The sequence below is a fragment of the Poromitra crassiceps genome (assembly GCF_964638095.1).
Source record: "Poromitra crassiceps genome assembly, chromosome: 11".
NCBI lineage: Eukaryota > Metazoa > Chordata > Actinopteri > Beryciformes > Melamphaidae > Poromitra > Poromitra crassiceps.
The window spans coordinates 33,613,836-33,636,335 of NC_139643.1; the positions used below are offsets into that span (position 1 = coordinate 33,613,836).

General features: G+C 44.6%; 1 protein-coding gene across 1 annotated transcript in view; it reads left to right on the forward strand.

The window, feature by feature from the left end:
• Positions 1-2,830: 2,830 nt before the first annotated feature.
• The window catches only part of calcr (calcitonin receptor), a gene marked incomplete at its 3' end in the record, with an annotated part of 73,535 nt that continues 53,865 nt past the window's right edge, over positions 2,831-22,500 (forward strand). The window contains exon 1 of the mRNA XM_083645783.1: positions 2,831-2,955. The remainder of the gene's footprint in view (positions 2,956-22,500) is intronic.

Genomic DNA, 22,500 nt, shown 5'->3' on the forward strand with positions numbered 1-22,500 from the left:
CAAACCCGAGACGAAAGGGACTGTCCGTCAGGGCGCGGACGACTGTGTCAGCAACTCCCTCCCGACTACCAGGAGAAAATTACAAACTTCGGCGAATTCACACAAAGAAAGATCAAGGAATATTCCATCGGACCGGAGCAGATCATAAATATGGATGAAGTGCCTTTGACGTTCGACCTGCCTCTCACTAGGACTGTTAACAAGAAAGGTGAATCGTCCATCACGTTGAGAACCACAGGTCACGAGAGAACGAATTTCACTTGTGTTCTTGGCTGCACAGCATCTGGAGTAAAGCTCCCGCCGATGGTGATTTTTAAGCATCTCACAATGTGTGATTTTGTCTGGGGATTAGTGACCTGACTTTTGTTTTGTTGAAATGTTAATAAATGGGAGCTTCCCCAAACAGCCATCTCTTTCCCGACAATCCCCTCTGTGCACGAAGCCTTACATATGGTAATTAAACATCAAAACACCCGCGGCTTATAGACCGGTGCGGCTTATATAAGAAAAAAATAGTCAACTCTGAAGGTGCGGCTTATACACCGGTGCGCCTTATAGTCCGGAATTTACGGTAGTTCACATTGGGGCAATGGACCCCCATATGACGAGATTTGGTCTCTCAGATGCAAATCTTTTTTATTTTATTTTTTTAATGTAGCCTAGATATGATTTTGTCCAGAATTCCATATAGGTTGAGAGATAACAGAGAATCCTGGAATCCTCTCAAGGACTACTGGTGGTCCCCAGACCCAACGGCGCTGGAAGCAAAATACCCGCTGAATAAGTGTCCAAATGTTCATGTAATTCTGGCCAATACTCCACTTCTGTTATAACATTTCAGTCTGGAAGATATAATCTTTATGACTAAAAGGCTAAATGAATAGCTTAGAAAATGAATAGCCCCGGGGGCCCATGGTACTATTAATCCGGCCCTGGATATATGGGAGGAATAGCAGGTAGGCTATCACTGTCCCTGAGTCCTGAGGGTAAATTGAGTAATGCTGCAGAGAAGAGGAGAAGACACTGAATAATGACATCACAACAGTATAATCCTAATGTTAATTTAAAATTAAATATTCCTCTAAATATGGCTAAAAGTCCAAAAAGGGTGAGAGAGAGAATGAGGATTCCAACACAGCAGTGGGAGCAAGTGGTGACATGGAGGTGAGTGAGAAAAGGTGACTGAATAATGACACAACAGTCTAATCTTAATGTTAATATTCCTCTAATCTGGCGACAAAGTGGCCAATTTTTTTTTGCCGGCGACCGCCCCCCAATGTTGAATCGGTGGCTACGGCCTTGCAGCATCCCCTACCTAAAAGTACTTCCAGCGCCACTGCCATAATGCCATTTCTGGATAACCAGGTGCGACTCGGGCAAGTATAACATTATAATCCACGGAGCAGATAGTAAGTGAATAGTCTACAATTTCATTCAATTCTAGAAGTGAGTTGCCTTAAAGTTAGTATCCCAGTCTTCTTCTGTTTACCACGGCGGGTATTGTGCTGCGTATTTACCATTATTTACCGTGTGTACTAGCCCTATTGTGTGTAGGCTACACGGCGGCATGTCATGTTTTGCAGTGATCAAGGCAAACTGCGTGGTTTTTCAATGGAGAGACAGCGGAATATCGCTTCCTCTGTTTCCACCGCACATTTCGCATTTTGCTTTTATCGATACACCCGACTTTTCCGCCTCCCTCAAGCGTGAAAACTTTTTTGCGATATTTGGAGGTTTTTGCAAATTAGGCAGCATTTCCACTGTTTTTTTATGCACAAATTGAAATTTCGCATCAAAACTGGTGGATGGAAACCCGACTATTGGCAGTAAAGTACTTCGCCACTGAATGACCAAATTGATATAACTTTCAACCATTTTGAGCAACGCTGTTTCGTATGACCAGCAGCGTTGGCTAGTTGTTGATATTTATAAAGATTTTGTAGATATAACGTTTTTCTTGATGCGGTGGGCAAACTGTCATGGCGTCGTTTTCCGGTAAAACATTACCAAAGTTTCCTGTCTGAGCTGTCTGAGCACAGCCAAAGAGTATAGTGAGACAAGAGGAGACCATCTTCACCGCATTTTCTTGGTTTTTCCCATAGGTTTTTTCAAATCAAGCAGCATGCCGTTCTGCCAGAAATCTGGGGGTTTAGTCCTGCTTTAAATAACACTGCAAAACTATAAAGGATAGACTTAAAAAGGCTAGCTCCAATGTCATTATAATGCACTCAAGTCACCACGTTCCTATAACCTATTGTGTGTGTGTGTGTGTGTGTGTGTGTGTGTGTGTGTGTGTGTGTGTGTGTGTGTGTGTGTGTGTGTGTGTGTGTGTGTGTGTGTGTGTGTGTGTGTGTGTGTGTCTTTGTGAGCGTGCGTGCGTGCGTGCGTGTCTCCGTGTGTGCGTGTGCGTGTGCGTGTGTGTGTGTGAACACTCATGTCTCAAGTCCACCGGAGGAGTGTCCAATCCAAGGCGCACAATCGGTCGGGATACCGCCGGTTTGCCCACCGTGTGTCTTTAACGAGAGAGATAAGGCGAGGAGGAGCTCGGGCGCACGCTCATCCTCGGAAACGGGAGACTAGACGCACTTGGATTACCGGGCAGTGAACTGTCACCGTGCAGAACCGAGCCGGCGCCTGCCTGCCTGCATGCGCTCCTATCAAAGCGCGCACCGCCGGTCATTAATTGAGGTAATAAAAAGTAGAGTAAATGGACAAACCCGTGGCAGCAGCAGCACCTGATTGATTTTATTGTGTTTTTATAGATATAGCCTAGCCTATATCCGTGGATGAAAAAAAAAAAAAAAAAAAAACTTTTGCACCGGCACTGCGTTAAATAGGAGCGCAGAAGTTGGGAGCCAGTCAGTCTCGGAGGAAGCTCCGGGTCTAGGCAGAACACCGCTGGGCGGACACGTCTCAACCGCAGCATCAGCGGGATTGCAGTTTAAAACCCGTGAGGTAAGTCACCGAATCAGCCTTTTCTTCCGGTTTTAACTTAATGAGTTATTGATGAACAGGGTATAAGATTTGGGAGGTGATTCAAATAGGCTACCGGACAATTATCTGGGGAGTTTTACTTTCAATTTCAACCCTCGTTTGCTGTATTTTGTGTGACGTTATTTGCTCTCCACTGTCGATGAGACTGCAATGCAATATGAAACGGATTGTCATTTCAGTGATACATGGACATGATAATAGGTAGGAGGATTAGCTCTAAAATAAACCCAAGATTATTATTTTAACCAAAGAGGAATTGTGAAAATAATGTCATGTATGTGACATGTTTTGATGTAGCCTGATATGGTGCAGAACTGAAATATGAGTGCTAATTTTATTTGATATGGTAAACAGATATTGCACACATTTTATTATTTTATTTTTATTATTTTTATACAAGGCATTTCAAACCAAAAACCAAAAAAATCCTGTGGAATGCAATAATTCATTCATTGGATATACATCATTGGAGACATGTGGATACATGCATCACACAGGTTATGATGCTCAAGATGCAGTCAACTTCTTCAGACTGGATACTGAGTCGTGAATCAATGGTAGGCGAATACAGATTAATTTCTAACATTAGCCAGTGGAGAAACTGCAGAAAATGCAGCGCTGCAGCTCTCTTATGCCTCTCTGCAGCCAAAGAGATGTGGAGAATTGTGTGCTAGAGATGTAACCTCTTATAGCACAGACGCAAGCGCGCACGCAAGCGCGCACACACACACACACACACACACACACACACACACACACACACACACACACACACACCACATGATGCCCACACACACACAGTAACCATACGTGCACCAGCAGACGCGCTTGCATTCATGCAAGCTGCTGCTTCTCTTCAAAGAAATTAACAGGATGGGAACGGAGAGACATCTGTCAGGGTCCCAGCAATAAATATCATTTTACGAGTTAATAAACACACACTAGGACAAACACACATAAGTACACACACATGCAAGTACATGGGGGGTCTGGGTAGTGTAGAGGTAAAATAATTAGCCCGGGTCAATTCACAGCAGCAGTACTTCCAGCTTGTCAGACGTTCCTACAGACACAATTGGACGTGTCTGCAGGTGGGAAGCCGGTGGGGTATGAGTCCAGGTTGCTGCAAAGGCGCCTCTTCTGGTCGGTCTGTTTGGAGGGGGGAGGGGAACTGGGGGGATAGCGGGATCCTCCCACATGCTACGTCCTGCTGGTGAAACTCTGTCGCTGTCAGGGGAAAAGAATCAGTTAGCGACTGCACATGTGTTCGAGGAAGCATGCTAGTCTACGGTTCTCCCCGGATCGGCAGAGGGAGTGGAGCAACGACCGGGACAGCAGGGGGAATTGGCCAAGAACAATCGGGGAGAAAATGGGAGAAAAATCAGAAAGAAACTTGATGAAGTACACATGCACAAAAGTAAGCACTATGTGAAAAGGTCAATGCATGTATCTGTCCTATAGGCCTATTATATTAAGTATTAACCATAATGCCTATACTGACTGAATACAGCTTCAGAGAGAGCAACTAAACTAGCAAATCTTTCCTCATCCTCTCACACTAGTAGCCCGTTTACTTTGTATGGGTTGTTATTTTCATGAGCCACATCCAAACAGGAACGTGAGAATGTTTGACAGGGCTTCGAGCCTCCCTCATGCGAACTCTCTTTTTTGATTGTATTTGCAAATTCATGGAAGGGGAAGCAGCATTCCTTCATGGACCCGTCTGCCCACAAGCCCGGAAACGAAAATAATCCAAAAATCATCCGCTCAGCGCAGCCTGGCTCGGTCCAGCCTGGCTCGGTCCGACGTGCAGTCGGGGCAGAAACAGAGCAGACGCTGCGTTGAAGATGTCTGTGGCTAAATCCGGATTCTTCTTCTGGGATTCCTTTGTGTTTACGTAAGCATGTTTAGGCTCATGGCTTGTGTCAAGATTGTATGAGAGGCATCAGCGAGCGAGGGTGGAGTGGACCGATAGGACTGCACAGAGCAGGGCATGGCCGGTGATGAGAAACATACAGCACATACAGAGGAGAGAAACATACAGCACATACAGAGGAGAGAAACATTCTGTGCAATACAGACAAAGAGACAGGAGAGCCAGACAGACAGACAGACAGACAGACAGACAGACAGAGAGGCAGACAGACAGAGAGGCAGACAGACAGAGAGACAGACAGACAGAGAGGCAGACAGACAGAGAGACAGACAGAGAGGCAGACAGACAGACAGAGAGAGAGACAGAGAGGCAGACAGACAGACAGACAGACAGACAGACAGACAGACAGACAGAGAGGCAGACAGACAGACAGACAGACAGACAGACAGACAGACAGACAGACAGACAGACAGAGAGGCAGACAGACAGAGAGACAGACAGAGAGGCAGACAGACAGACAGAGAGGCAGACAGACAGACAGACAGACAGACAGACAGACAGACAGACAGACAGACAGACAGAAAGAAGGGGGAGAGGTGAGGAGATACTGGGTGCTGAGTGTCACAGATAAGCTCGTCATGCATCATCCCACACTCTCCATCTGCCTGCCTGTGAGCGGCATTTGACCTCCCTCTTGTCTGAAGGGACAGAGGCGAGAGAGGTCCGAGAGAGAGAGAGAGAGAGAGAGGTCCGACAGAGAGAGAGAGAGAGAGGTCAGAGAGAGAGAGAGAGAGAGAGAGGTCCGAGAGAGCAAGAGAGAGAGAGAGAGAGAGAGAGAGAGAGAGAGAGGTCAGAGAGAGAGAGCAAGAGAGAGAGAGAGAGAGAGAGAGAGAGAGAGAGGTCCGAGAGAGCAAGAGAGAGAGAGAGAGAGGTCAGAGAGAGAGAGAGAGAGAGAGAGAGAGAGAGAGGTCAGAGAGAGAGAGAGAGAGAGAGAGAGAGGTCAGAGAGAGAGAGAGAGAGAGAGAGAGGTCAGAGAGAGAGAGAGAGAGAGGTCCGACAGAGAGAGAGAGAGAGAGGTCAGAGAGAGAGAGAGAGAGAGAGGTCAGAGAGAGAGAGAGAGAGAGAGAGAGAGAGGTCCGACAGAGAGAGAGAGAGAGAGGTCAGAGAGCAAGAGAGAGAGAGAGAGAGAGAGAGAGAGGTCAGAGAGAGCGAGAGCGAGAGCGAGAGAGAGAGAGAGAGAGGTCCGAGAGAGAGAGAGAGAGAGGTCCGACAGAGAGAGAGAGAGAGAGGTCAGAGAGAGAGAGAGAGAGAGAGAGGTCCGAGAGAGCAAGAGAGAGAGAGAGAGAGAGAGAGAGAGAGAGAGAGAGAGAGGGGGGGGGGGGGGGGGGTCTGCCAGAAGAAAAGACAGAAGGAAATAGAAATAGATGACTAGAGGTGTAGTTTTCAAATTCAAATCTGTGTCCAATGCATTTTAGACTTTACCGTTGTCCAAATGTCAGAGGAACCACTTCATTATGCCCAAATGAATGAGGCAGAGAAGTTCAATGGGGAGATGAGCACGGTTATATGCCACTTCTTATTTTGGATTTTGGAGTAAACTGTCCTCCTGTCATTCTCTGGCACTCAGACAACTACCATTAGAAAATGACACGCATTCACCGCTCAAATGCAAAATGCACCTGTGCATGCTCACACACTATTCCATTCAATTTCAATTCAGATCGCTTTATTGGCATGAATGTAACAGGTACAATATTGCCAAAGCATCATCAATCAAAATGTCACGCTCCACTCTCTCACACACGTACACACTCTCCCACTCTCTCTCTCACTCACACACATACACACTCTCTCCCACTCTCTCTCTCTCTCTCTCGCACTCACACACACACACACACACACACACACACACACACACACACACACACACACACACACACACACTCACTCACACTCACACACATACACACTCTCTCCCACTCTCTCTCTCTCACTCACTCACACACACACACACACACACACACACACACACACACACACACGCACACTTGTGTAATTGAGAGCCATCACTCAATCACGGTTCCACGGCTGTCCCAGCGCCTGTTGTTATTCTTCAATATTAATCAAGTTACTGGTCCATATTTTATTCATAACTGTCACTCTTTGCGTCTGTCTGGCCGTCTTCATCGTCACCATGTTTCACGGACAAGACGGCGCTCGGTTTAGCTCTTTACGGCTAATATGTCAGAACGGCAAAACTTCGCTCTGTGTTTTTCGAGCTCTTCTGGCAAAATGAAGCCGTCTCCTGTGCCTCAGCACGATGCTCGTCCAAAAGCTGTGTGAGGAGAAGCCTCCTCTTTCATGTGCATTACAGCAGTCGGGTGATTAGCGCAATTTAGCTGTCATGCGTTTAACTGCTTTTATTGGCTGTTTTGCCTTGAAAGAAGGAGCCAGACTCACTAACCGTTTCGGAGAATCCAACCTACATCATTTGGGCTGACTGCAAAAATATCACACGTTAAGGTTTGGAGTTCCCAGGCTAGCGAGCCGTGCATCAGGCTAAGACAGATCCCAAGGGTACACTTTCACCTTTTCCATGACATAATAAGTACGACTGTGTTGTCAGTGCCAGAGGTCAGGCTGCTGTATGTCTTCAGAGACGCATGGCGGCTCAGTGGTGCTAGCTCTCTGTAACACGGTGAAGACACAGAGTAGCGAGGAGATGCTGAAGTTGACCTAGCTGAAAACGTTGAGCGCTCCGGACTGGTTGTATGATGTAATTATGTTTAAGCGTTGCAATATGTGTGCAGCTATCAGTAAACTCTGTCCATCTATCTTTCGTGTTACTCCACTCTCAGCTCGCCGTGTGTGTGACTCAGTTAGGAACTTTATTTAGGCAAATGTTCTTGGTCATGATTTTCCATGAAAACAGGATCTGCTGTCGTAAAATTTTATTTCGTAGAGATCTGTTCCAGTTATCTCCACCTCTCTATGCTGTTTACCAAGTGCAAATGGCTGGGGGAACAGTTTTGGATGACTAGATGGTTGCAAAAATGTGATTTGCTCTCATATTCAAACATCAGCCTATGGTTTACAGTGTTCCCTCTCGTCCTATGAACAGTGCTGAAGCTGTATAGTGAACAGTTGGAGTAGCATCAATAGGTGGTGCTAGAATAGAGTGAATAGCCAATGCTGTAACAGATGGGGGTCTATACCATGGAGATGGTAAGGGCCGGGGTGTGTGTGTGTGTGTGTGTGTGTGTGTGTGCGTGCGTGCGTGCATGCGTGCGTGCGTGCGTGTGTGAGAGAGAGAGAGAGAGAGACTGGTGACGTTGGTCAAATATATTTTTTATCACATTTTCATGATAGTTTCTGATTTTGTTCTTCTCATTTTCACCTTTCTTCTCTGATGCCAATGGTTTATTACTTTCCTATTATTTCTATTGTACACGACCCGAAAGCCCCCACAAATAAGGACTTTATCACTATCCCATCTCCCTATGCCCCCTGAGCATAGCCGGCTCAGTAACGGGCCAGGGTCATCACCCCATGGACATTATCCTATGGACATTATTATCCAACCCCCCCCCCCCCCCCATCTTAATGTATGTCACTTTAAAGGACTTTATATTTTGCACGTTATAATAGTTTGTGCTTGTTTCTCAGTGTTGCTTCATCTCTACTCCTGATGTAACGGCTGTGCTGCATACTTGCACTAAGTCAAATTCCTCGTTTGTAATCGATCTACTTACTGTGGTTATTAAAGTGAATCTTGAATCTTGTTTCACTTGTTCCTCCTCCTTTCGGCTTCACAAACCAAAGACAAAAAGCCCTGTGTCTCCGCTGGCCTCTGACATCTCTCCCTGCTCTTGTACACGGATCCAATTTGCAGCAGCGCCACTCAGGACGGCCACAGTTTGCACAGATAACGGCGAAAACGTGCTCTCCTACTTCCTGGATCGATCGAATGTTCCCCATCTGAAAGCATCAAGGTTCGTTAAGCGAGGTCAAGGGACGTGCACTTCCGCATCACCTGTCCATTACTTCCTGTTATCTTCTTCCGCACTTAATGGCCAGTGCTCATTTCACACCTTTGGTCGTGAAAATCGAGGAAAAGACGTGTTGGCCCATAAACGTTGTTGAGAGGCTATACAAAATTCACTGCCAAGGGATGTTCTAACTTTCACCGACACGTGTTTTTTTAACGGTTTAATGGCTCGTTATCAAATAGTTTTCGCCGTGGAAGAGCTCATTTAAGCTCCAATAAAGCCTGTTCAATTGCTGCTTTAATGCCAATTCAATTGGCAGCAATACAACTGCCTCTTCGTTTCCAGCAGGCTAAAGACAGCTGTTGCACCTTATTACAATCCCACATCTCCCATCTCTGCCCTCTCTTTTAACAAGAGAAACCTCGCAAACACCGACTACAATGGCTTTTGCAAATATTGAATGTTGATAACGACCCCATCCAGTTGCTTTTGTAGCTCTGGACGTTATCCGGAAAGCAATTCAACCTCTTAATAAACAGTATATATATCATCAGTTTCTCTAAAGCAATGTCCATTATGGTGTAGCAAAGTTCAGGCCTTTTCAGCTGCTGGCAGCAGCAACTGAAGATCGCTGCCACAGTACAATGACTTCTGCAAATATTGAATGTTGATAACGAGCCCGACGAGTTGCTTTTGTAGCTCTGGACGTTATTAATGAGCGATGTGTACAGAAGCAGGGTTGTTGCCTCGTGGTTACAGAGTGACTTGTAGACAAATTAGTCACAGCAACATGGATGTGTTACTGGAAGTCCCTCTCGATAAAACGGTGTGTTTGGAACAGAAATTCTTGATCCTTTAAAAGCCAACTTGCTGCAGAGGCATCTCCATTCATTGTTTTGGGACGGGCCAGTGAGTCGTGGCCTTCGGGAGTGTTTCTGGTGGCCCACGATGCGTTCAGTGACATAATGGTATAGCTATATTTGGTCCCATTCTCCATAGGTTGACTGTCTTTCAGAGGCTGTAGCGGGCTCCGTTCTTAAAGCCCGAGTGAAGTATCATGAGGGATATAATTATCATGCTAATACAGTTGTATTTTCTGCTGTCAGTGCAAGTAGAGATGCTCCAGGATTCTTTCATTTTCTCCAGACTCTCTCCCTCTTGATCTCACTGGTAGTGTTTGCAGTCCATTTTCTCTAATTCAGTCGCATGCTCTGCGCGTTTGTTCTGATTTTCCTTTTATCTATTTTCTTCCCCCTCTTAATGCTACTAGCAAGCCTTTATTCCTGTGTGCTCAGGGCCTGCTATGTGGACCTCATTCCACCCGCTCTGAATACTGTCTGCTGCAGCTTTAGATGTTCACATCTTGATTTCTTTCTTCTTTGACCCCGCTTTGGAACAGCTGGATCGACTCGCTGGCAAACGTAGCCCTCGTCTGATTTGATTTGGTTCTCGCTGACGCTCTCTCTCCTCTTCTCTCCATCTCTGTCCTCCTCATTGTCCTTCACAGTTAATTGCATTCCCGGCCTCTTTCTCAGCCTTCTGCCCATCTCTGTGTTCTCTCCATCCTCCGCTTTTTCTCCTAATGTTCTTCTTACTCCTGCTCGCTCTCTCTGTCCCTCCATCTCTCTGTGGTTTGGGTGGAAATCCTCCTCCCGCGTGTTTTCCGTGCGGCGTGTCGAGTCGACCTCTGATGGCGTCTGTCACCTGGAGAAACGCTCACAGGCTGCACATAACTCCAGGTCACTGACAGTCACAGAGGGAGGGGCTTGGGCATCAGTGGGCCATTAATGAATATTTGGCAGCGGCTTTGTGTAAGTGTGTGTGTGTGTGTGTGTGTGTGTGTGTGCGTGTGCGTGTGCGTGTGCGTGTGTGTGTGTGTGTGTGTGTGTGTATTTACAAGATGTTATATTACTGGTTATTCATGTTGTTATTATTATTACACTATGTTAAAATGTGAATGTTTTTTCTTCCTTTGAAGAGAAAAATCCCCCCAAAAAACAGATATACCAGGTTTCCGCAACAGCGATGAAGTATATAATTATCTTACTACTATAATTGGAGAGCTGTCCATCTGTTGCAAGGTGCACCGTTGCTTCAATCGTCTCTTTTCAGGGGTCTGGAATGAATCTGGTGCAAAAAAAAGTGGAAAAAATCAGCCCACGCTTCCCACTGATGCTGTCACTGATGATGTCATTGATGATGTCACTATTGACATGAATGTCAACAGTCATTGCTCAAGTGATACCATCACAATTACTTGAGTGACGTCACTTCTTCTTCTTCTTCTAATGGCTTTCCGGCAGACTGGATGCCTTGCGGCACATTGCTGCCTCTCACAGTTGGATGGTCTCACTCTAGACCTTCTTCTTCTTCTTCTTCTTCTAAGTATAGTTTCTCACACCTCCTCAATCTTGACTGTTGTCATCCCTCCTGAGCAATGCGCCTTCACCTTCGTGAAGGGGTGCTCCGTTAATAGAGATTTCAGCCCAGGGGCGGAAACCATCGACTGGTTCCAAAAACCTTCTCCAACATCCCTCTTCCACACCAGTGACGTCACTGAAGGGATAATCACTGATGACATCACTCACTGATGACATCGCAATTGCTTGAGTGACCTCAGCTCGACCGGTCGGACTCTAGTTTCCAGTTGGTTAGCTTCACATTAGTAAAAAAAAACAAAAAAAAATCAGATGAGAAAAAGCGTTTTTTATTGTTTTGTCTCCCGCATGGATTCAACCTGCCTTGCTGTCCTCATGCAAAACAGTGTTGTGTGTCTGCCTTTCCCCGTTCTCCTCAGGAGATCACCCTTACTGTTTACCAGCCAGGTGTCAAGATTAACGCCCCAGATATACTTGTCCTTTTCCATAAACGCTGACATTCAGGGTGACGCGTGGGAGTATTGCTGGCTCTGATTCCCTGCGTTTGGCACTGTCACACATCACTGATGCATCTGTCTGCATACGACTCCACAATCTGTCTGGAAGATGCCCCAGATACTTATCTTTTTATTAATGAGAATCTGCACTTTGCATTACAGAACCCGTTGGCAGCAAACGCATGAAAAGATCACAGTGTAAATTTAGCATTGGATAAATAGTGCGGAAGAGCTTATTTCAATTTAATTTATGAGTTGGTGAGCGACGACCCACACATTGAAAAATATATAAATATAGAACAAACACGTTGAAGAAAATTTTTGAGAGCAAAAGCAGCAGCCATTCAGTCATTTTGAAACAAATACCTGTCAATGGCACCGAGACTCCCATTCAGATAACGTCTGAGGAAAAAAATGTCAGGCCCGATCAAAGATCGTAGAATGTTTTGCATCCCCCTAAAAGCCCCCTGCTGTTCAACATCAAGAGTTTCGCTCTCTGAGGGCCTGAAAGCACTGTTTGGCAATAATTAATGTAGCTTATACAGTACTTTTCTCTCTCCAATGGAGACTCTGTGTGCTGTGAGGCATTGGTAATGCTGACTTATTATATTATCCCTCCAATAAAATTTCCCTGCGAGCAATGACTCTCCTAGTCTGCTGATGGATTCCCTTTGCTGTTCTCAGACTCTTTTTCTTTCTCATTTTGGCGTGTGTTTCTCTGTAGGCTCTTTCACACACAGATCGCGCAAAAATTGCCGTTTAAGAGTCTCGCAAAGGCCGCACCCTCGCCACAGAAATTGCTTTCACACAGAGCCAAGCAGCACGGCCACATTCCCGTGCTGCTGTGTACTTTCAGGTGAAATCCCCTGCTCCCGGATTGAAAGGCGAACGGAGGGATTTCCAGCTCCTCCTAGCCCAAATGAATATTTTCATAGGTTAGTGTAGCCTAGGCTACTGTATGATGAACGAATTCATTCAACAACCAAGACTTCCCTCCTTCTCCTAGTCCGCTGAGCAGGGAGGATAGGTGGAACGATACACGACCGCCCGCATATCAAACAGCTGCAGTCTGCATAACGTTCGTCGGGGGAATAGTATAGGCTATAAATGCACATGACTACTTAACGTTAGTAGTTTTTGTAAGGGAATGCACAGAGCTGATTTCGAGAGGGAATAACCTCAGACCAACTCGCCACAGACAGCTATAGCCCTCTGAAGCTTATTATTATATCCGTTAATTTTACCTACTAATGTCAAAATCCTTTGGGCATAAAGCCTAACCGCACCGTCCGCACGGAGCATTCCTCCTGGTGCCCCTGCAGTCATGATTGTATAGGCTACTTTTTTTTACTTTCACTCCTGCACTTTCTTGATACATGAGGTGATTTCCCCTGTAATTTTTTTATGAATGAGCTGACCATTCGCACCTTTTCCGGCTTGCTGCGACGACCTTTCAAATGGAGGCGGGTTGCCAGGTAACCCGGCACTGTTACTACCTACCGTCGCGGGAACAAAAGGCGTAAAACAATTGTCCACCAAAGCGCGTTCACGACTTTCACATCGGAGGAGCGAATCCTATTTTCCGTGCATTTTTCGGCTTTCAAGGCCGGTGTGAAAGAGCCTTGTGACTCACAGGGTCTGCGGAATACCAGGGGTGTCATCACAACCTCTTGAGGGTCCATGATTGATTGGCGGCGTCCAGGGAAAGGCGTCACGCTGACGTTTGACGATGTGAACAAATGTTTTTCCCTCTTTTTAACCTTCTCCATTTCTTGTTGCGAGACAATTATTTATCAACGTTTCGTGGTGCATTTTCAAAATCGGATGCAATAGTGGTGTTTCTCAGACCGAGACATTTTGTCTGCGGCCCCAGAAAGATTATATTTATTTCCATGCCATTTATCTTCTTCACACAGGTCATATTTGCACAAACACACACACACACAATGAATGTCTACTCAACCCTGTGAAATTTCAAACAGTGTGCACTGTGCCACTTTTCAGCCACAGCAACGATGTCTACCGTCAATCTAACGTACGGTGGATCTAAGAGTAACCTCTAGCATCAGATTGGCCCCGAGGCATATTCATCTTAAAGCAACACTACTTTAGATTCTTCCTAAATGCTACAAAATAATGTTGCACGGCGGGAGTGCATGACATACAAGCTGCTAGATAAGGGCAATGGGAACAAAAAGGCTCTTGTTTGTTATGGAGCCCACAGCGCGTGGGGAGCGTTCGTGCCCCAGGCTAACACTTAACCACTTAACAAGTCCGAGCCACACAGCGTCCAGGCTCAGCCGTCTCCAGGGGAGGGCCTGTTGATGCCATAGAATGACAGTTTGGGGGATTGTTGTGAAGAGAGAGAGAGAGAGAGAGAGAGAGATCAGCAGAAAAATATCCACTCTTTGCTCTTGTCTGATCTGATATCTGTGATATGTTCCTCAGCAGAGTGACGCATCACTGCTGTGAGCTACCATATTTTCCCACCCGTGTTTCTTTCTTTCTTACAACTGTAATTTGATTGGTTGAAAATGTTGACGTGTTCCATGCATCCAAAAAGACAAATCGAACAAAAATATAGTTAATAGTTATCCTGTTGGATATTTCTATAGTTCACATTGTTGTGGGAATACAGTTCTATTTATAGTTATCATTCATTCTAGATGTGAGTTGCTCTTATTCTCCTGTGTCACTGGTTTCTTCCTTCTGTCTTTATTCTCCGTTTCTATTTGTTGTCTCTTATCAATATTTACAGTCATGCATATTCATTTCCCTCTGCTTCTTTCATTCCTCTCTGACTTGCTCTCTCTCTCTGTCCATCTCTTTATGTTGTTACCCTCTGGTCCCGGTGTAAAGGTCTGCAGTGCTTGTGCTACTATTTTAGTCATCCTGGGGGCTACATTTGTGATAACAGTCTCTCTCTCTCTCTCTCTCTCTCTCTCTCTCTCTGTCTCCATCTCTCTCTCTCTGTCTGTCTGTCTGTCTGTCTGTCTGTCTGTCTGTCTCTCTCTCTCTCTCTCTCTCTCTCTCTCTCTCTCAGTCCACTCCCAGACCCAACGAAGCATCACTGTGCCCAGACGGCATTCGTAGCTAATGCTTTTCGGCTGAAGTCCAGTGGCAAAATACTTATTTTATGGCTTTCCCATGGCCCTCAGCTGCAGCGCGCTCCCTCTGCCATCGCACATGGACGCAAGTGGTAGTTAGCGATGTTGTAGCACAAAAGGGGGATCCTGAGGGGATCCGCGCTGTGTTGCAGATACGAAGCTTTGAAAAAGACATCTTTGTGATCCAAAGAGATCTCTACCCGTCTCAGCCCATGTGCGCTCTGTCCTGGTTGATTTGGTCCTTGGTATGTTTGAGACTCAGTATTTAATTCATATGATCATTCGCCGAGGCCTGTGAGCGCAGACTGGGTGGGTGGAGTGGAGTGGGTGGATGTGATGATGACTTCGGCTGTCTTTGACTCTCTTTCAGTTCATTTTGTGTGTGTGGTAGATTGAGTCGATGACTGATGGAAGCAAAGATTCTTTTGAAAAACATAACTTGGTGCGGAGAGAAGAGGAGGTGGGGGAGGGAGGGAGGGAGGGAGGGAAGGGGGGGAGGGCCCTGGAGAAAGGGTCCTTCCTTCGCAGTGATAATTGAAAGCACACACTGGAAGAATGCGTGTCTGTTTTTTCTGGAAGTGAAAAAAGCAAGGTTATCTTAAAGACGTGAGTTATGATCCGCAGATGGAGTGGGGGAATTAAAGAGCCTTCGCCGTTAAGTCACCTATGACAACACATGGCTCATCGGCCGCCATCTTTCTTCACCGTGAACTTGTTCTGAAGAGGGAAGGTCTTCAGGGGATGTTTGATCTCAGTGTTTCGACTTTTATTCAGACCTGAAAGTAACTTTACACACACGCACAAATACAAAGGCTTTTGCATATTTGAGTTCAAACCTTAGTGGAACATTATTAGAATTTACAACATGTACCAGTTGATTTTGAAAAAAGTTATTTTTCTTAGTATATAAAAACTTCCACAAAGCTGGCGGGTCAAAAATGTGCTTTTGAGTCGCATACTAAAAAGTGGGACAAGTTTATCAAAAGTTCTCCTTGCTACCTACTTATGCCTCAGCTCAAATCTCAGGACGTCCTAACTTCCTACTTTTCTTCTACTCAGAATCATAGAAGAAATATCATAGAAAACGATATAATTCACAGGAGACAGTTTCCAAAATAATTGAATTAAAATCTTTTTTTTTATTATCAGTTATTCAGTTAGAGAATCAGACAATCAAATTACACTGACTGACTATTCTGTGCATGAAGTCTGCGGCTGCGCTTAACATCTAATCAACTCAGACACAACCTAACACACAGCATTTAAGCACTTTGTCATTAAAAGCAGTCATTTAGTTTGGCTGTTGCGTGTCTTTATATGTAGCATGTCTAACTCATTGAGTGCCATGGACGAGTATGTTCGTCATTTCGTTTAGTAACGTAGAGTGCCAAGGACGAGTATGTTCGTCAATTGCGTTTTTTGACGGTGGGACGTGGATCAAAGCATCAGGCATCTCCTGTACAAATATGGGAGCTATTGAAGGTGTATAACCTATTTTACAGACTCATTAGGTGGCGACAGTGCTCTCCAGATTACAGAAAGGTCCGGAAAACTGCAGCAAAAAGCCGTGATCAAAGAGAAGCCGATGCATGCTGCAGCCAGAGCCATATAGATTGCTCTGTCTGCAGCTGACGTCGGGCTGCGAACATCAGTCAATCCGCGCACACAACTGAGCTCCTCTGCCTCTGTCTGTCTGTCTGCATATAGTTTCTCCACACGATTACCCGCCAGAAAGGCAGCACCCGATGCCGAAGGGCCAAACCTATCCCTGCAGTCCCGTTTGGCATTTCCTTGTCGCGCTGGGAGCCGCCCGGGAGCCGCCCGGCGCAAAAACAGAGGGTCCGAAAATAGACTGGGTGCGTGTGGGGAGGAGTTTGCAGCTGAGGCGGGGAGAGGGGGGTGGGGCACGCAGGCTCCACAGAACTACACCACGTCACTACATCAGAAAATATTAGCTAGCGTCAGTGAATGTGCTTGAAATGCTGCATTTCACAAAAGGCTGAATATCTCAGCTTATAATTTGAAACCTGTCTTTTTGCTCAAAACAGCCTATCTTCTCCGGCTCATAACTAAAGAACGGAAAATGGGATCAATAAACTTTTTTTTGCAGATGATAGAAGAGAGTCTCCTCGTTCTTTGTGCGTGTTCGGTGTTTACATAGTAATATCACACAATATTCTGTGGGCCTCGAGAAATCACTGAAAACGCTCTGAAACTCTGGCACTGGGAGCTTCCGTTCTCCAAAAGTGGCTGGCACTCAATGAGTTAAACATAATTTTGATCAGTGCATTTGTATCTGTGATCTGTGCCTTTCACCGCAGAGAGCCGCTGTAACGGTGCAGACCAGCATCACTGTACACCTATCCACTGATTAGTTAATAGTGGGGCAATTTACAGTGTACTTACCCAGCCAGACTTCCTGTGCTCCAAATGGTCGCCATGAGCACACGGCCGAGATAATGGTAATGGTATCAGACAGAGAGGGAATGAGACAGAGTGCCACACTCTTCACCTCGGCGTGACTTTTTGTGTTTTATGTGTGTAACATAGCAGCAAAATAGCATTGCCATCCTCCAACAAGGGCTAATGTGCTAAACCACGGTGAACTCAGCGACCGTACCAACAGCTGGACCCAGCATCCGGCTTAACGTTGAAAGCTATAAAACAGATCCCTTAGCATGTGTTCCCGTTTCATCTAAAGGGTCCTGAAAAGACAGAATAGGGGGGGAAGAATTTTGAGTTATTTTTAGAGCGGTGATGTCAAGTCAGTTGGAGAAGACTTTTTACCTTTGTGTGGACTTCTCAGTCTCTATCTGCTTCGCTCAACTAGAGACTGGGAACTTTCTCCCAGCTTTCATTAAAACTGGGAGGAAACAATTTGAGAGTTTAAAAAAACCTGCATCGCACAACCAATCCAGAGTCTTTAGGTCATGCAGAACAAGGGGCGGTGACATGCAGAAGTCGTGTGCTTGTAAATGAATAAAACTGAATCAAATAGTGTAACCTTGCTTGGTTGGTACATCCATTTTCAATGTTTAAAAAAACCTCTCTCCGTGTTACAAAGTGAGTCATTTCTGGTAACGTGACAATAAGGGGCGTAACTATTTTTGACAAGGAGTTCCCAGACGATTGGTAGGCGGAGCTCTCCAATTGTCTGGGAGCCGAGACTAACCTTTGTGTAATGCGTCGGTTTAATATCTTGATATCAATATATTTATACTGTTTCTTTATTTCAATTGATTGTTTTTCTAGTGTCTTACTGACACCTACCCCTTTGTGTGTTTTTGACATAAGCTATGTTGTTGTTGGTGCAGTGTTGTTGTTGCTGTTGTTGCTGTTGTCATTGCTGTCACTGTCATTGATATTAATGTTGCTGCTGTAATGTCAGAATTTACTTTATCTATCTATCTATCTATCTATCTATCTATCCATCTATCTATCTATCTCTCTATCTATCTATCTATCTATCTATCTTATCTATCTATCTATCTATCTATCTATCTATCTATCTATCTATCTATCTATCTATCTATCTATCTATCTTGACCTCTGCTGGATGGCAATGAGTTGCAGTATCCATAGTACTGTAACCACTATTTTCTCAATCGTGGTTACATTCATCAGTTTGAAAATATACATGTATGCTGTGCTTGATCTTAAATACACACACACACACACACACACACACACACACACACACACACACACACACACACACACACACACACACACACACACACACACACACACACACACGTCTGTCTGTCTGTCTGTCTGTCTGTCTGTCTGTCTGTCCGTCTGTCGCTCTCACTCTCACTCTCTTTCTCACTCTATCAAATGATCATATCCAATCAAGTGAGCATTCCACTGCTGCTGCATTTATTTCACCAGAATAAAGAACTGGAGGATCCAGGCTCAGTCTCCACTGAAACCTCCAAATGGTTACATTCCTCTATAAGCACATGCATTTCAAATGTTCAAATTGGCTAAATGGCTTTTTTGTAATTATTATTTAGACTTCTACAACAGCATGAGTGAATACTGGATTCTGATTGGCTAGCAACAGTGGTAAATAGGCCAACAATCTACAGTTCGGCTCCAACCGCAGTATCACTCCGCTCCCTGATGAATGAAGAACACCTGTGCTGACTCCGCCCACTGTTAGCCTGTCAGTCTACAAATCTCTAACAAGGAAATGTCCGATTTCGTAGTAACGTTTGATTTACTGGGTGGATTGAGTTTTGAGCAGTGGTTAGATGAAGATGAAGGTGAAGTGAACAAAGAACGACATGGTGAAATTGGGGAGAGAGAACTGGCTGAGCTTGAGTTGTCACGGAGTGAACCTGGGACTGTCAATGGAACTATATTCTGTGACGGAAGGATAAATGTATTCTGAAACCAGTAATGATTGTAAATAAATGAATTGAATGTTACAATTGTGTATTTTTTATATTATGTGGTAGCGCCGAGTGCCATAAACCCTGTACCAGTGGTAAATGTGGCCACAACCCCCTTCCTCGAGTGGTAAATTTCTTAAATTTCACCTTTATTTTATTTAGACAGGACAGTAGGCAGACAGGAAAGGTGGGGAGGGAGACAGGGGATCACATGCGGCAAAGGACCTTGGGTCGGATTCGAACCCGCGTCGGGGGCACAAAGGACTGAGCCTCTGTCGTACGCGTGCGAACAGGTAAGCCAGGTAAGCACATTGGCGAAACGGCATTTAAATGATAGTGGTGTTTGTATTTGGCTAAAGTAGGCGGAGAGTCGTCCATCTTTGTGACTCAGCTGGCTGGGTCGCTGACAGACTGTCTCTAACAATAAGCAGAGGATGAGTAGTGAAGAAGTCTGCTCCGCTCCTCAACAGATCATTATTCTTTGGCTAAAAATAGCATGCGGTCTACTGTGGGAGAGAGAGAGAGAGAGTGTGTGTGTGTGTGTGTGTGTGTGTGTGTGTGTGTGTGTGTGTGTGTGTTTGAAAGAGATAGAGAGGGGAGAGTGATTGCCTGTTTTACTTCCAGCATTACCTAATATTCCCAAATAGGACTTCAAAGCCTCAAAAGATTACATTTACATTACATTACATTACATTACATTACATTACATTACGTCACGTCATTTTGCAGATGCTTTTATCCAATTTACAAATAGTACATTCAAAGCCCCACTACTTTATTCTGCTATCAAAAGTTTCCATGTGTGTTCTGTAAAGGCTGAATGCACCGCATCTAATGTGCCGGAATAAAATTGTGCTCATAAATTGTTACCCGGTAAATAATTAAATAATGCTCAATTTGTCATCAACTATTATTCTATGCTTATTGTTCAAGCAAAAACATGATGATTGCATTGTTTTCATTTTCATTTGATCATAAGAGTTTTTGTGAGAGGCGTTTAAAAAAGTTTTTCATTTCATAATGGCACTTTTCTGACTGACACATTTGTGAGTGGTTATTTGACGCTTTTTCATTTCATAATGACACTCATTTCATAGCGTTCCTTTTCAATAATAGTGTGTCTGTCAATCATTGACTGCTCACACATTCAGACTAAAGCAACAAGACAGCAAACACCAATGCAAGTTTAGAGTTGAGTGGGTAGCCTATTATACTGAAAGCATTATTTTCCCTGACGGCTGGGGTGGCTATTTCATGTTGTTTTCCTTGGGATGAGTGTTAATTTGCCACTCTCTATGCTAGCTAGCATAGCGTGCTTCTGCATGCGTAAAAGGTGTTTTAGTCCTGACCCCTCGTTCACCTTACAGACCATTTTACAGCCATAAACTAAGAAAGATCAGCACACCTGAACATGTCCTCAGCTGACACCTGGCTCTTTACAAAGCCCCCAGACAAACAGAAGGGCAACAGCCCAGCAAAAACAACACGCATATCTCCTTACCTGTCCTATAGGTAACAGCCTACCACAAGAAAGTGCACAAAAATGAACATTGACTCCCACACATGTTGCTCAAACAGCCCATAAAATATGTCATATTAAATTAATATATCTCATATATGTCTTCCACCCACAGCATGCTGGGATAGGCTCCGGCCCCCCATCACCCTGAGTAGACTAAGTGGGTAAAGGAAAATTAATGAATGAATGAATTAATTTATTTATTTATTAAAAAGTTAGTCAGGACTGGCCATAACACACCTGTTGGTCTTCCAGACAAGTCAAGAAGGGAAACTCCTGACAGATAACTCTATTGCAAGCAGCCAATCGACAACAAGTACGTTTTTACACCTCATACAGTATCTATTAAGGATGAATACCTGACGAGGTGTCCATTATCTGGAATTATTGCCTCTGCGGAGTCCATTAATTTCTGATTCTGGTTCCTGATGATGTGCCTCAGAAGAATCCTTTGAATTCTGCAGCAGCAAACAAGACAGCAGCGTGTCGAGGAAGAAACTCTCCAAAGAGATCTCCAAATAAAGATTTACTCTACTCTCTACTCTAAGATGCTGGAGATGGATTGGTCACACTCTTCGCAAGCCTGCATCTAGCGCCACAAGATAAGCCCTCTTTCAGAATCCACAAGGGAAAAGAGAAAAGTGGGAGAACTTAGATGTTTCAACTCGAGATTTCCAACTTTCAACATCATTGCATTCACGCTGTTTTTAACTTGGTAGAATAGCTTTTAAATAAACATAATGTTTAATTGATATAGCAATATTATTGCTATAATCAGATCGAAATGAACAATATAAACACATATTGCAGAATTACACATCAAATTAGGTCAACAAGCACTTTTATAATCCATTACTATGGAGGTCACCATGTTTGATGACGTCAACTCGAATAAACCGCGGAGCTCCGAAATGATACCCGAATTTACGACGTCGACAACCGTTTAATTCCGTTTTTACAAGTGGAAGCTTGTCTTTTTCCTAGTTCCGAGGTGTCTTGAAAGCAGCACAAGAAACACTTGGCACTGTGACCTGGAGGCAGATGTGAAGAGGACTGGCCATACATGGGGACAGCTGGAGAAATTGGCCCAGGATGTCTGGAGAGCATTTGTTCGTGGCCTATGCTGAAAGTTGGGCCACAGGCGAAGAGAGAGATAGTAGAACTCATAACTCATAATGTATATCTGTCTCCCATAGACACGTTGTCTCATCACATCTGTTTTCCTCAGATGGGTTTCTTAAAACTCCTGCCAACAGATCTACAGCCAGCAGTCAAGCAAAAACAATTCATATATCTACCAACATACAGTGTCTGTCTTTCAGACAAGGTACTCAAGGACATGCTCTGGTCTCCAGTTACCTAAATAAAATCAAGCCATACGACTCTGTTAGCAAATGCTTACATTGCTTGTCAGTCTTCCAGGCACGTTGACCAGCTGTTTCTAAACATCATGGTATTTTCTTGTTTTCGATATAGATTTCGTCATACTCTTTTATATTATTTCTCACCAATTTGGGTTTTTCGATGAATGTGACAGCAAGTTACCCATAATGCTGCCGATCGTCTGCATGACAGCGCATAGGCTTTTCAACGCTGCCAGACAAAGTAATGGATTACAAAGGAAAAACCAATGATCAAATAGTTTCAAGTCCCAATTGTGTTGCTTGACAACCACGCTATTTTGAAAAGTGTTATGATGAAATTAAAAGCATTGTTATGAAATCACAAAGGGAAAGAGGGAAA